The following is a 12461-nucleotide window of genomic DNA, read 5'->3' as shown; positions in this document are numbered from 1 at the left end:
ACATAACAATAAATAAAGAACAACTTCAAAAAAAGAAAGTGCACAAATAATAGAAAAAACATAAAATTGTACAAAATAAATCAATGAATCAGTGGTTCACACATTTTTTTATTGCTTTATTTTTATTTTTATTGATTATTTATATAAATTGTACAAAATAAATCAAAGACCCAGTACAGTATCACAGGAAAATAAATAAAGCAAATAGAAATAAAAGTTAACCAAAAAAATTTAAATAAAGCAATTAAAAAATTACATTAAAATAAAGCAGTAAAAAAAAATGTTTTTGATAAAACATAAAAAAAGTGTTTTAGATTTAGTCCAGTACCATAGGAAAATAAATAAAGCAATTTAAAAAAAAGAAAATAAAGCAATTAAAAATAAATATCCATCCATCCGTTTTCTACCGCTTGTCCCTTTCGGAGTCCCGGGGGGCACTGGAGCCTATCTCAGCTGCATTCGGGCGGAAGGGGGGGAAAACCCTGGACAGACAACATTCACACACGAGGGCCCATTTAGTGTTGCCAATCAACCTATCCCCAGGTGCATGTCTTTAGAGCAATACGAAATAAATAAATAAAGCAATAAAACATTGAAAAAAAATGTATAAAGCAATAAAAACATTTCCAAACTCAGTACAGTTTCATAGGAAAATAAATAAAGCAATACAAAATAAAAAAAAGTAAAAATAAAGCAATAAATGCGTAAAGCAATAAAAGTGTTTTTGCTTTATCTATTTTCTTGTGATACTGTGCGGAGTCTTTGATTTCTTTTGTACAATTTATATAAATAAAGCAATAAAAAAATAACTAAAAAATAAAGGAAATAAACAAATAAATATATAAGACAATTTATAAATCAATAAAAAATTGTATTGCCTTATTTATTTTCCTATGATACTGTATGAGTCTTTAATTTATTTTGTAGAATTTTATAACTTGTCTTTCATTTGTGCACTTTCATTGTAAAGTTGTTCTTGATTTATTGTTATGTCAATTGATTGACCACAGCAGTGACTATTTAGGTGTATCATTAGACATTAGTTTAACAATCCACACTACCTTTTCCCCCACGCTCATAAACACACTCACATGCCCAGTTTAAATATTTTAATATCTTTATTCCATCAGAACCCGAGATGAAGGACATAACCTTCTTGCTGAATACAGACAGTATAACACTATAAAAGCATGTGTTTAAAGTAAAAGTACGCAGTGTTTACGAGATGTGTTGGACACAGTCTTTTTGATTGATTGATTGAGACTTTTATTAGTAGATTGCACAGTTCAGTACATATTCCGTACAATTGACCACTAAATGGTAACACCCAAATAAGTTTTTCAATTTGTTTAAGTCGGGGTCCACGTTAATCAACTCATGGTAAATCGTGGTAAGTCAATGAGGAGTGAGACAGTAGGACAATTTCTATCAATAGCTTGTCAGGACCAGCACACGTCCCTAAGTTTGCTAAATAAAGATACACCAGCAAGGTGTGTTTGTGTCTGCAACAGAGTCTCTTTGACAGCTTCAGGCATGTTTCTTGGTGCACTTCATCCCTGCCCACCATGTGCGTCTTCGTCCGGCACTACGCTTTTCAAAATAGTTCTTGCCGAGTCAACACCTTATTAGCACAATGCACACGTTCCCCCTCCTGGTGCTCAGCTGATAAACTTTTTCCACATTCTCTATCTGCACTCATGCTGCAGATAAATCCTTCCAGAGGTCGTATGCATGCTGCACACGGCGTGTGCGTGTGCAAATAAGATAGCATGGGAGAGGGGAAGAGGGTGAAATGTATTGATATTTGCATCTTAAGGGTTTGTTTAAACAACAACGACCCGGTCAAACTAGGAGTTTCGCGTTTGGGCAATCACAGCTGGGATCACTTATTTGCATATTTTAGTTATTTAGTTAATTATATTTATATAGCGCTTTTTTTCTATTGACTCAAAGCGCTTTACATAGTGAAACGCAATATCTAAGTTACATTTAACCAGTGTGGGTGGCACTGGGAGCAGGTAGGTAAAGTGTCTTGCCTAAGGACACAACGGCAGCGACTGGGATGGCAGAAGCGGGGATCGAACCTGGAACCCTCAACTTGCTGGCACAGCTGCTCTACCAACCGAGCTATACCGCCCTTTTTACCACTTTTAGCACTCTATTGTGCATATTTTGGTGATGTGTCCACAAGTCACAGAAAATGTACACCTTACTGATTATCTGGCCTTGATCATAGGCCTGAACGGTTTAGCTGAAACCTGTATCGCGATATAAGTGTTTTATATCGGTCGATATTGATAATTAATGACATATTTTCTTATGACTTATAGAAAATAAGAACCAGGGGCAAAATATGTTGAATTTAAAAATGTAACCTTCCTCTGATTATGATCCCCTCAGCTATCAAGACAGAAAGGAAAGGAAATGTCAACACAAGCATGGAAATGATCAAACCACATCAAATAAACACTTACTGTAACGATAAACTTCTAAAATGAAGGTGAAAAAATAAGGAATAAGTAAGAAATTATTAATAAAGTGTAACAACATAGTGCGAAAATGTAAAAATTGAGAATAACTATTTTCTGCAGGTTTAGTGCCAGGAAGTTGCGGCTGTGCTCTGAAGGGTGAGCATGGCTAAGGTGGTGTGGTATTAACAGTCAAGGTGACCTTTCCTGTTTGATCCATTTTGACTTTCTCTTCTCACTTCATGCAAAGAATCAACCGCCAGACAACAAGATGGTGCAACCAAACTTGACAGTTGATACTGTGACCTGTTAGCGTGTCACTCCCACTAATCAGCGGTCACTTCCGGCGTTGCTCGGTTACCAGAGAGCAAGTGCCTTTGTCCATGCAACCAACCTTGTTTCGCAACTTCCGCTTTCTTCCAACAAAGAAGAAAACAATGATGTTTTATTGATATCAATTGAGTGTTTATCGCAATATCTACTGATATCATATTATCGCCGAGCCCTTCTTGATCAACCTTTTATGCACAGATGTTCTGCATTAATTTGCGTGTCCCGTGTCGCAGTGTTAGTTGATTTTGATAAAACAGTGATTGCGTGATTGCCATTGTCCATTAATGATCTTCTCTGGCTTACGCTGTGTTTATTTATAGCCCCCTGGCTGACAAGCTAGCAGCTAATGACGTGTCTCCATACACAGTGTATGGAAGAAATCTTAAGTATCATTATTACGTACTATTATCACTGGAGGACGAGACTAAATATGTTAGACACCGAGGGAAAGACATGCTAATAGCTATGCTAACCGCTAAACTAGCTTGAAACGACACCAAGAAATAAGTGCTTTTTCACATTTAAGAAGTGAAGATGGAAACATGTTACAGCACAAAGTAAGCATTTATTTACAAGTAGATTAGCAAGAGAGTTGTTTTTATCGTCACAAATCTTTTTTCCTTTTTTAACAATTCATATTATGTTTATAAAGTCAGGAAATATTTCTTTGGACACATGAGGACTTTGACCAATGTATGATCCCGTAACTACTTGGAATCGGATCGATACCTACATTTGTAGTATCATCCAAAACTAACACAATGTATCAAACAGCAGAAGAACAAGTGATTGTTACATTTTAACAGAAGTGTAGATAGAAAATAAGCAGATATTAACAGTAAATGAACAGGTAGATTAATAATCCATTTTTAATGTTTGTCCCTCATAATGTTGACAAAATTATAAATGATACAATTTATTACTGCATACCTCAGCAGACTAATTAGGAGCCTTTGTTTGTTTACTTACTACTAAAAGACAAATGGTTCACTATTTTATTTAAGGACTAAATTACAATAATAAACATATATTTAATGTACCCTGAGATAAAAAATAAAAAAATAAAGCCATTAATGCCACTTTTTGTGCTTACTCTTTATTTAGAAAAGTATCAAAATATATTTTGGTACCGGTACCAAAATATTAATATCAAGACAACCCTAGAACAGAGTGTAGCCTCTTTTTAGGCGTCCACAATCTTTGTACACAGACTACACGGACATGGCCTGAGAAGAACTCCGAAGTACTGAAATTAGGAGGAGAAAAGATCATTCCTCAGCCACACATTCCTTATGTGGGAAAATTTCATCTTCAAACATGAGCCTGTCAGCACGGAAGAACCAGCAAGTATCTTGCGTTGCTGTTGGCAACGAAATAGACAACAAAACAAACCACCCGACCCAGTTTTTACAATTGGGGGGAAAAAAACTGCACTTTAAGATGTTCAGAATTTCAACTATTTTGACATTATTGACCTTCTTATTATAATGTTGAAAAATACAGCCAGGAAAACACTGTTTATTAAATTTGAAAGGGTGACTTGCACTGTTGGATCAATCACAATTAATTTAGTCAAGTAATGAATCACGAGAGCTTCAAAGAGTCTCCCCTGATCTAGAACCGCAAGGAAAAACTCCAAAAGCTAGAGATGGGGGAAAAAAAGAAACCTTAGGAAGGGGCCGCAGATGTGGGCAATAGAGGCCAAGTGGGTACATCCCTCCATTTTCTACCGCTTGTCCCTGAATGAATACATCATGATGATGCGAGAGTTCAGTCCATCAGGAATCTAGCAGTGGGTGGTTGGGGGTTTTCTTCCATGTTGAATAGTCAGCAACGTCACTAACTGGTGCACAGAGAAGTGGTCCACCCCTGTCACCATTTGGAACAGCTAGCGCTTGTTTGATAAGCCATTTTACTGGTCTGTTACAGACACTGTTTTGAAACAATTAAGGTATGTCAGGAAATACTCGTAAAATATTTTGCACTGTTATATATCTGCGTAAAAATGTTTTTCTTCTAAAATGTGTTGGGCATTGCCTAATATACTGGTGTGCTCTATAGCCCGGGAAGTATGGTATATTATTTTAATATATTTTGATTACATTAATGCTTAATTCGTAAACTATTGTAAACTTTTGAACTACTCAACATTGTCAAAAGCTTACAATCTTGTCCATACAGACAATTGTAAGCTTTTTACTATGTACTAAGGTTGTTTGGTATACCGGTACTCGTATAGTATCGTGGTAATAATGAATCAAAAACGGAACTATGTTTGAAAAGTACCGGTTCCCGGGCATGACGGCGCTACATCACGTCGTGACATTGCTGGTTTTACAAGCAGAAGAGAATGTTTGGCAGTGCACACACACGGAGTACTTACAAGCAGACACATTATGTAGACAGAAAAGGGAGAACTAACAAATTTAGATAAAGGTGAAGTTTCAACACTGAAATGCCCTCAGGAAGAGGTGCTTTAAGACATGGCTAGCTAGTTAGCGACTAAAATGAGTCTGCAGTGTTTTAGCTACTTCTAAATCACTAATAATCGTTTTATTGTTCGTAGTTAATATTTTAAATCTCACATTTTGGGTGTCCCATTCAGTAAAAAACTGTAAAATTCCATTCTCTTTTTTTGAGGAGGTCCGTCATAACGTTTTTAGAATTCTATCGAACATTGTCACTTTGGTATTAGTGTTCCAGAAAAACAAGGACCCAAATACACAAACTGTACAGCAGATTTTTACAGCTAAATGTGTATATATCATTTATACACACATACGCATTGGCCCCCCAGGCACATTTTTTCTCTCAATGGCAGCACGGTGGAACATGGGTTAGTGTGTCTGCCTCACAATACGAAGGTCCTGGGTTCGAACATTCCCTTTGGAGCTTTCTGTGTGGAGTTTGCATGTTTTCCCCGTGACTGCGTGGGTTCCCTCCGGGTAGTCCGGCTTCCTCCCACTTCCAAAGACATGCACCTGGGGATAGGTTGATTACCAACACTAAATTGGCCCTAGTGTGTGAATGTTGTCTGTCTGTCTGTGTTGGCCCTGCGATGAGATGGCGACTTGTCCAGGGTGTACACCGCCTTCCGCCCGAATGCACCTGAGATAGACTCCAGCACCCCCCGCAACCCCGAACGGGACAAGCTGTAGAAAATGGATTGATGGACGGATGGGTGGCCCCCGAGTCAAAATATTTGCCCAGCTCTGGTCTAACTGATCTACGGTTAACGAATGTAGCGCACATTTGAAGTTATTTCCCCATATTTCTGCACAATAACTCAGATAGGGTAACACTAGTGAGCACTAGAGATTAGAAAAGTAGATTAGTATTTAGAAAAGTATCAAAATACATTTTGGTACCAGTACCAAAATATTTGTGTCGGTGATGCATTAATTAGCATTAGATCAGGGGTCTCAAACTCAGTTTGGATCAGGGGCCACACGTTGAAAAATCTACTCCCAAGTGGGCCGGACTGGTAAAACCCACGGCACGATAGTTTAAAAATAAAGACAACTTCAGATTGTCTTCTTTGTTTAAAAATAGAACAAGCACATTCTGAAAATGTACAAATCATAATGTTTTTTTCAATTTACATGTGCGGTTTATAGTATTCTATATTTATTTGTTGTAACTTATACTTTCTGAATAAATTATGTGATAATGTTTATCAGTCAACACATTGGTGTTAATTTTTAATCTCATCAAAATTACATCAAAATCACATTACAGGATGTTATTTATGTAGTTAGCTCATTTTCCTCGACTGATGTACTAACGTGGGTTATTTTTTTTTACATATGAGGCATCATCTGCAAAGATACAAATAATTGCTATTGCAACATCTAGTGGACACATGTAGAACAGCGGTTTCTTTCATTCAAAAATTTCAACTAATTTTTAGACCGAGCAAACTCATCCCGCGAGCCTGGACCGGCCCGCGAGCCGTATGTTTGATACTCCTGCATTAGATGTATTGATGCCTGCAGAAACCCTTTGACAGCTGTAGTTTTTAGGCTGAGTGTGTAATTTGACCCGTGTTATCATGTAAACACGCGCGTGTAGATAAAGACCAAACCCACCCCCACCCACGCTACTTCAAGATGTCACTGGTGGACATTTAAACTCGAACTCACATTGTTTGAGTCTTGCTTCTGTGCATTGTGCGCAACTGGCAGGTGGGCGGTGCCTGGTGAAGCCGCGCCTTCTTCTGTCCTCTCAGCCTATCAGGAGCCTGACCCCCCCTTTTTCCAGCCAATCAGCAAGCGGCATCTTCCCCGTTTGGTCCTCTCAGTGCTGAGTGAGCAAAGCTTTGCTAACAGCTGAGAGGAAGCAAACAGCAGAAGAGAGCAGGGAGGGACGCTTTCAAAGGAGAGGAGGGGAAGAACATGTGAGGGAGCTTTTGTGCAGAACATGATATGTAGGGCCGCTAGGGGGAGAAAGGAAGAAGGAAAGCGAGGGCTGGGAGTTGTTGATGTCTTCCTGAGCTGCATGTGTGTGTGACTCAGGGCGGACACAGGCAGAGGAAAGACTGCCAGCACGGGACGGGACAAGGCGACCTGACCCCGGCAGACGCCTCGGCCAGGCCGGACCAAACCGAGGAAGAAGTTTCGGTGTCGAGGGTGAGTGTCACACGTCCTCACTCTCCATGCTGAATGTCAAACTTGACAACGACATTGTCCAGACCGCCTTCTCAGCAACTATGTATGTCCCCACACGGCCAGACTCACACACGGACGCACACGCACGTAAACTTGCCTTGTTTGTGTGTGTGTGTGTGTGTGTGTGTGTGTGTGTGTGTGTGTGTGTGTGTGTGTGTGTGTGTGTGTGTGTATGTGTGTATGTGTGTATGTGTGTATGTGTGTATGTGTGTATGTGTGTATGTGTGTGTGTGTGTGTGTGTTCAGTGAATCACCATCTCACGCTCACAAGTTTCAATCAACTTTTGCTTCCTGTTTCTGTGTTTGACTCATAAACACACACATTCCTGTACTTCTTAACTTTTTGAGACCTCCGAAAAATGCCTACCTCTTTAGGACCACCCTTTCTAGATATTTAAAGATCTGTATTTACAGTGTTAAAGGCCTACTGAAATGAGATTTTCTTATTTAAACGGGGATAGCAGGTCCATTCTATGTGTCATACTTGATCATTTCGTGATATTGCCATATTTTTGCTGAAAGGATTTAGTAGAGAAAATCCATGATAAAGTTTGCAACATTCGGTGCTAAGAGAAAAGCCCTGCCTCTACCGGAAGTCGCAGACGATGACGTCACATGTTTGAGGGCTCCTCACATATTCACATTGTTTATAATGGGAGCCTCCAACAAAAACGACAATTTCCCCATTAATTTGAGCGAGGACGAAAGATTTGTGTTTGAGGATATTGATAGCGCCGGACTAGAAAGAAAAAAATAAGTAAAAAAAAAAACGCATTGCATTGGGACGGATTACGATGTTTTTAGACACATTTACTAGGTTAATTCTATGAAATCCCTTATCTTTCTATTGTGTTGCTAGTGTTTTAGTGAGTTTGATATTACCTGATAGTCGGAAGGGTGTCTCCACGGGTGTCTTGATGCCAATGTCTCAGGGGAGATGAAGGCAGCTATGGGTGGCACAAGTTCAGCTTTTCTCCGGTAAGAACTGACTTTTTAACCACAATTTTCTCACCGAAACCTGCTGGTTGACCTGTGGTCGGGATCCACGTTCTCTTGACCGCGCTCTGATCCATAGGAAAGTTTCACCTTCAGGAATTTTAAACAAGGAATCACCGTGCGTTTGTGTGGCTAAAGGCTAAAGCTTCCCAACTCCATCTTTCTACTGTGACTTTTCCAATATTAATTGAACAAATTGCAAAAGATTCAGCAACACAGATGTCCAAAAAACTGTAAAATTATGCCGTTAAAGCAGACGACATTTACCTGTGTGTGTGCGTAGCGCTCATACTTCCTAAAAACCCCTGAAGTCTTGCGTACACGTCATCGTTACACGACGTTTCGAAGACGAAACTCCCAGGAAATTTAAAAATGTAATTTATTAAACTCAAAAGGCCGTATTGGCATGTGTTGCAATGTTAATATTTCATCATTGATATATAAACTATCAGACTGCGTGGTGGGTAGTAGTGGGTTTCAGTAGGCCTTTAACTTCTTGAGACCTCCGAAAAATGCCTACCTCCTTAGGACCACCCTTTCTAGATATTTAAAGATCTGTATTCACACTGTTAATAATATATACAAACTATCCAATATAAAAAAAGGTAAGCTTTTACAGTATTTTTTGGACCACAGGGCGCACCAGATTAAAAGGCGCTCTGCCGATGAGCGGGTCTGTTCAGGTCCATTTTCATACAAAAGTGGCCCTGGACTATAAGGCGCATTAAAGGCCTACAGAAACCCACTACTACCCTCCACGCAGTCTGATAGTTTATATATCAATGATGAAATATTAACATTGCAACACATGCCAATACAGCCTTTTTAGTTTACTAAATTACAATTTTAAATTTCCCTGGAGTTTCATCTTGAAAACGTCGCGTAATGACGACATGTACGCAAGACGTCACGGGCTGTTAGGAAATATGAGCGCTGCACACACACACAGCTAAAAGTCGTCTGCTTTAACCGCAAAATTACACAGTATTTTGGAGATCTGTGTTGCTGAATCCTTTGCAATTTGTTCAATTAATATTGGAGAAGTCAAAGTAGAAAGATTGAGTTGGGAAGCTTTAGCCTTTGGCCACACAAACACACGGTGATTCCTTGTTTAAAATTTGCGGAGGTGAGACTTTACTATGGATCAGAGCGCGGTCAAGAGAACATGGATCCCCACCACATGTCAACCAGCAGGTTTCGGTGAGAAAGTTGTGGTAAAAAGTCTCCTCTTACCGGAGATCAGCTGAGCCTGTGCCGTCCATAAAGCTGCCGTCGACTTCCCTGAGACACTGCGCGTCAACACACCCGTGGAAAACCCCCTCCGACTATCAGGTACTGTTAAACTCACTAAAACACTAGCAACACAATAGAAAGGTAAGGGATTTCCCAGAATTATCCTAGTAAATGTGTTTAAAAAAATCAGAATCCGTCCCAGTGCAATCGCGTTTTTTTGTTTTTTTTCTAGTCCGTCGCTATCAATATCCTCAAACACGAATCTTTCATCCTCGCTCAAATTAATGGGGAAATTGTTGTTTTCTCGGTCCGAATAGCACTTTTTGTTGGAGGCTCCCATTAAAAACAATGTGAATATGTGAGGAGCCATCAACATGTGACGTCATCGTCTGCGACTTCGGGTAGAGGCAGGGCTTTTCTGTTAGCAGGCAAAAGTTGCGAACTTTATCGTGGATGTTCTCTACTAAATCCTTTCAGCAAAAATATGGCAATATCGCGAAATGATCAAGTATGACACATAGAATGGACCTGCTATCCCCGTTTAAATAAGAAAATCTAATTTCAGTAGGCCTTTAAAGGAGTCATATCATGATTTTTTTTCTCAATGTAAAACACTACCCTGTGGACTACATTAAAGTTAAAGTACCAATGATCGTCACACACACACACACACACACACACACACACACACTAGGTGTGGCGAAATTATTCTCTGCATTTGACCCATCACCCTTGATTACCACGTGGGAGATGAGGAGAGCAGTGAACAGCAGCGGTGGACACGCCCGGGAATAGTTTTTAGCGTTTTGATAGCTAGTCTACTGACAGATATGAGTAACAACTTTACCCTACTTTATATTAGAAATAGCAACAGTGTAGGATGAATGTCATATAAGAAGGTAGAGAAAAAGAAGAAGCTTATTAAATACAATTGCGGACCTGCTCACATTTTCAGGACTTATGCTAACCCAAATACAGATCAGCAGGTACCAGAAGGTAAGAAAAGTTGGTTCTGCATAATTTTGCGAAACAAACCGCCAGATAATGTCTGCTAATAGGTGCCATTTTGCGGTCCTTATCCACGCAACATAATAATACTCGTATGTTTAATGCACCGAAAATCCATCAAGCAGTACGGCTTCATAGCTTACCGAAGTCGTACTAAAAACATTTTGACAGATTTTGGATTGCCGTGTGTAATGTTCTATATTCTCAATGTAACATTTAAAGTTTTGTTGTTGTTTACTTGAGTCATATTGCAGTCTACACATATCTCTTATGTGTTACTGCCATGTACTGGTCACACTTATTACACTATGTACCAAATATAATTGCTTCAAGGTCAGTAAGTACAACCAGAATTATGCTGTATATTAGGCGCATCGGGTTACAAGGCGCACTGTCGATTTTTGAGAAAATGAAAGGATTTTAATTGCGCCTTATAGTCTAAAAAATACGGTAGCTTTTGGTTTTGTTTTGTTTTTAAATTTTAATCTTCATTATTTACTTCAAGTTATTACAGTATGTCTCTGCGTATATAAATTTGTTTTCCATCCATCCATCATCTTCCGCTTATCCGAGGTCGGGTCGCGGGGGCAACAGCCTAAGCAGGGAAACCCAGACTTCCCTCTCCCCAGCCACTTCGTCTAGCTCTTCCCGGGGGATCCCGAGGCGTTCCCAGGCCAGCCGGGAGACATAGTCTTCCCAACGTGTCCTGGGTCTTCCCCGTGGCTTCCTACCGGTTGGACGTGCCCTAAACACCTCCCTAGGGAGGCGTTCGGGTGGCATCCTGACCAGATGCCCGAACCACCTCATCTGGCTCCTCTCGATGTGAAGGAGCAGTGGCTTTACTTTGAGTTCCTCCCGGATGGCAGAGCTTCTCACCCTATCTCTAAGGGAGAGCCCCGCCACACGGCGGAGGAAACTCATTTCGGCCGCTTGTACCCGTGATCTTATCCTTTCGGTCATGACCCAAAGCTCATGACCATAGGTGAGGATGGGAACGTAGATCGACCGGTAAATTGAGAGCTTTGCCTTCCGGCTCAGCTCCTTCTTCACCACAACGGACCGGTGCAACATCCGCATTACTGAAGACGCCGCACCGATCCGCCTGTTGATCTCACGATCCACTCTTCCCTCACTCGTGAACAAGACTCCTAGGTACTTGAACACCTCCACTTGGGGCAGGGTCTCCTCCCCAACCCGGAGATGGCACTCCACCCTTTTCCGGGCGAGAACCATGGACTCGGACTTGGAGGTGCTGATTCTCATTCCGGTCGCTTCACACTCGGCTGCGAACCGATCCAGCGAGAGCTGAAGATCCCGGTCAGATGAAGCCATCAGGACCACATCATCTGCAAAAAGCAGAGACCTAATCCTGCGGTTACCAAACCGGAACCCCTCAACGCCTTGACTGCGCCTAGAAATTCTGTCCATAAAAGTTATGAACAGAATCGGTGACAAAGGACAGCCTTGGCGGAGTCCAACCCTCACTGGAAATGTGTTCGACTTACTGCCGGCAATGCGGACCAAGCTCTGGCACTGATCGTACAGGGAACGGACCGCCACAATAAGACAGTCCGATACCCCATACTCTCTGAGCACTCCCCACAGGACTTCCCGAGGGACACGGTCGAATGCCTTCTCCAAGTCCACAAAGCACATGTAGACTGGTTGGGCAAACTCCCATGCACCCTCAAGAACCCTGACGAGAGTATAGAGCTGGTCCACAGTTCCACGACCAGCACGAAAACCACACTGTTCC

The 12461-nt window shown here is 40.8% G+C and overlaps 1 protein-coding gene across 5 annotated transcripts in view; it reads left to right on the top strand.

The window, feature by feature from the left end:
- Window positions 1-12461, top strand: part of LOC133556314 (atos homolog protein B) — a 105135-nt gene that overhangs the window by 39990 nt on the left and 52684 nt on the right. For 3 of the 5 annotated variants that reach the window (XM_061906123.1, XM_061906122.1, XM_061906126.1), the window contains exon 3: window positions 7316-7429. The gene's annotated coding sequence lies outside the window, so the exon portion shown is untranslated. The other 2 variants (XM_061906125.1, XM_061906124.1) reach the window with 2 other exon arrangements.

Source organism: Nerophis ophidion, linkage group LG07 (assembly GCF_033978795.1).
Source record: "Nerophis ophidion isolate RoL-2023_Sa linkage group LG07, RoL_Noph_v1.0, whole genome shotgun sequence".
Taxonomy (NCBI): domain Eukaryota; kingdom Metazoa; phylum Chordata; class Actinopteri; order Syngnathiformes; family Syngnathidae; genus Nerophis; species Nerophis ophidion.
This window is presented reverse-complemented; position numbering and strand designations above follow the sequence as displayed.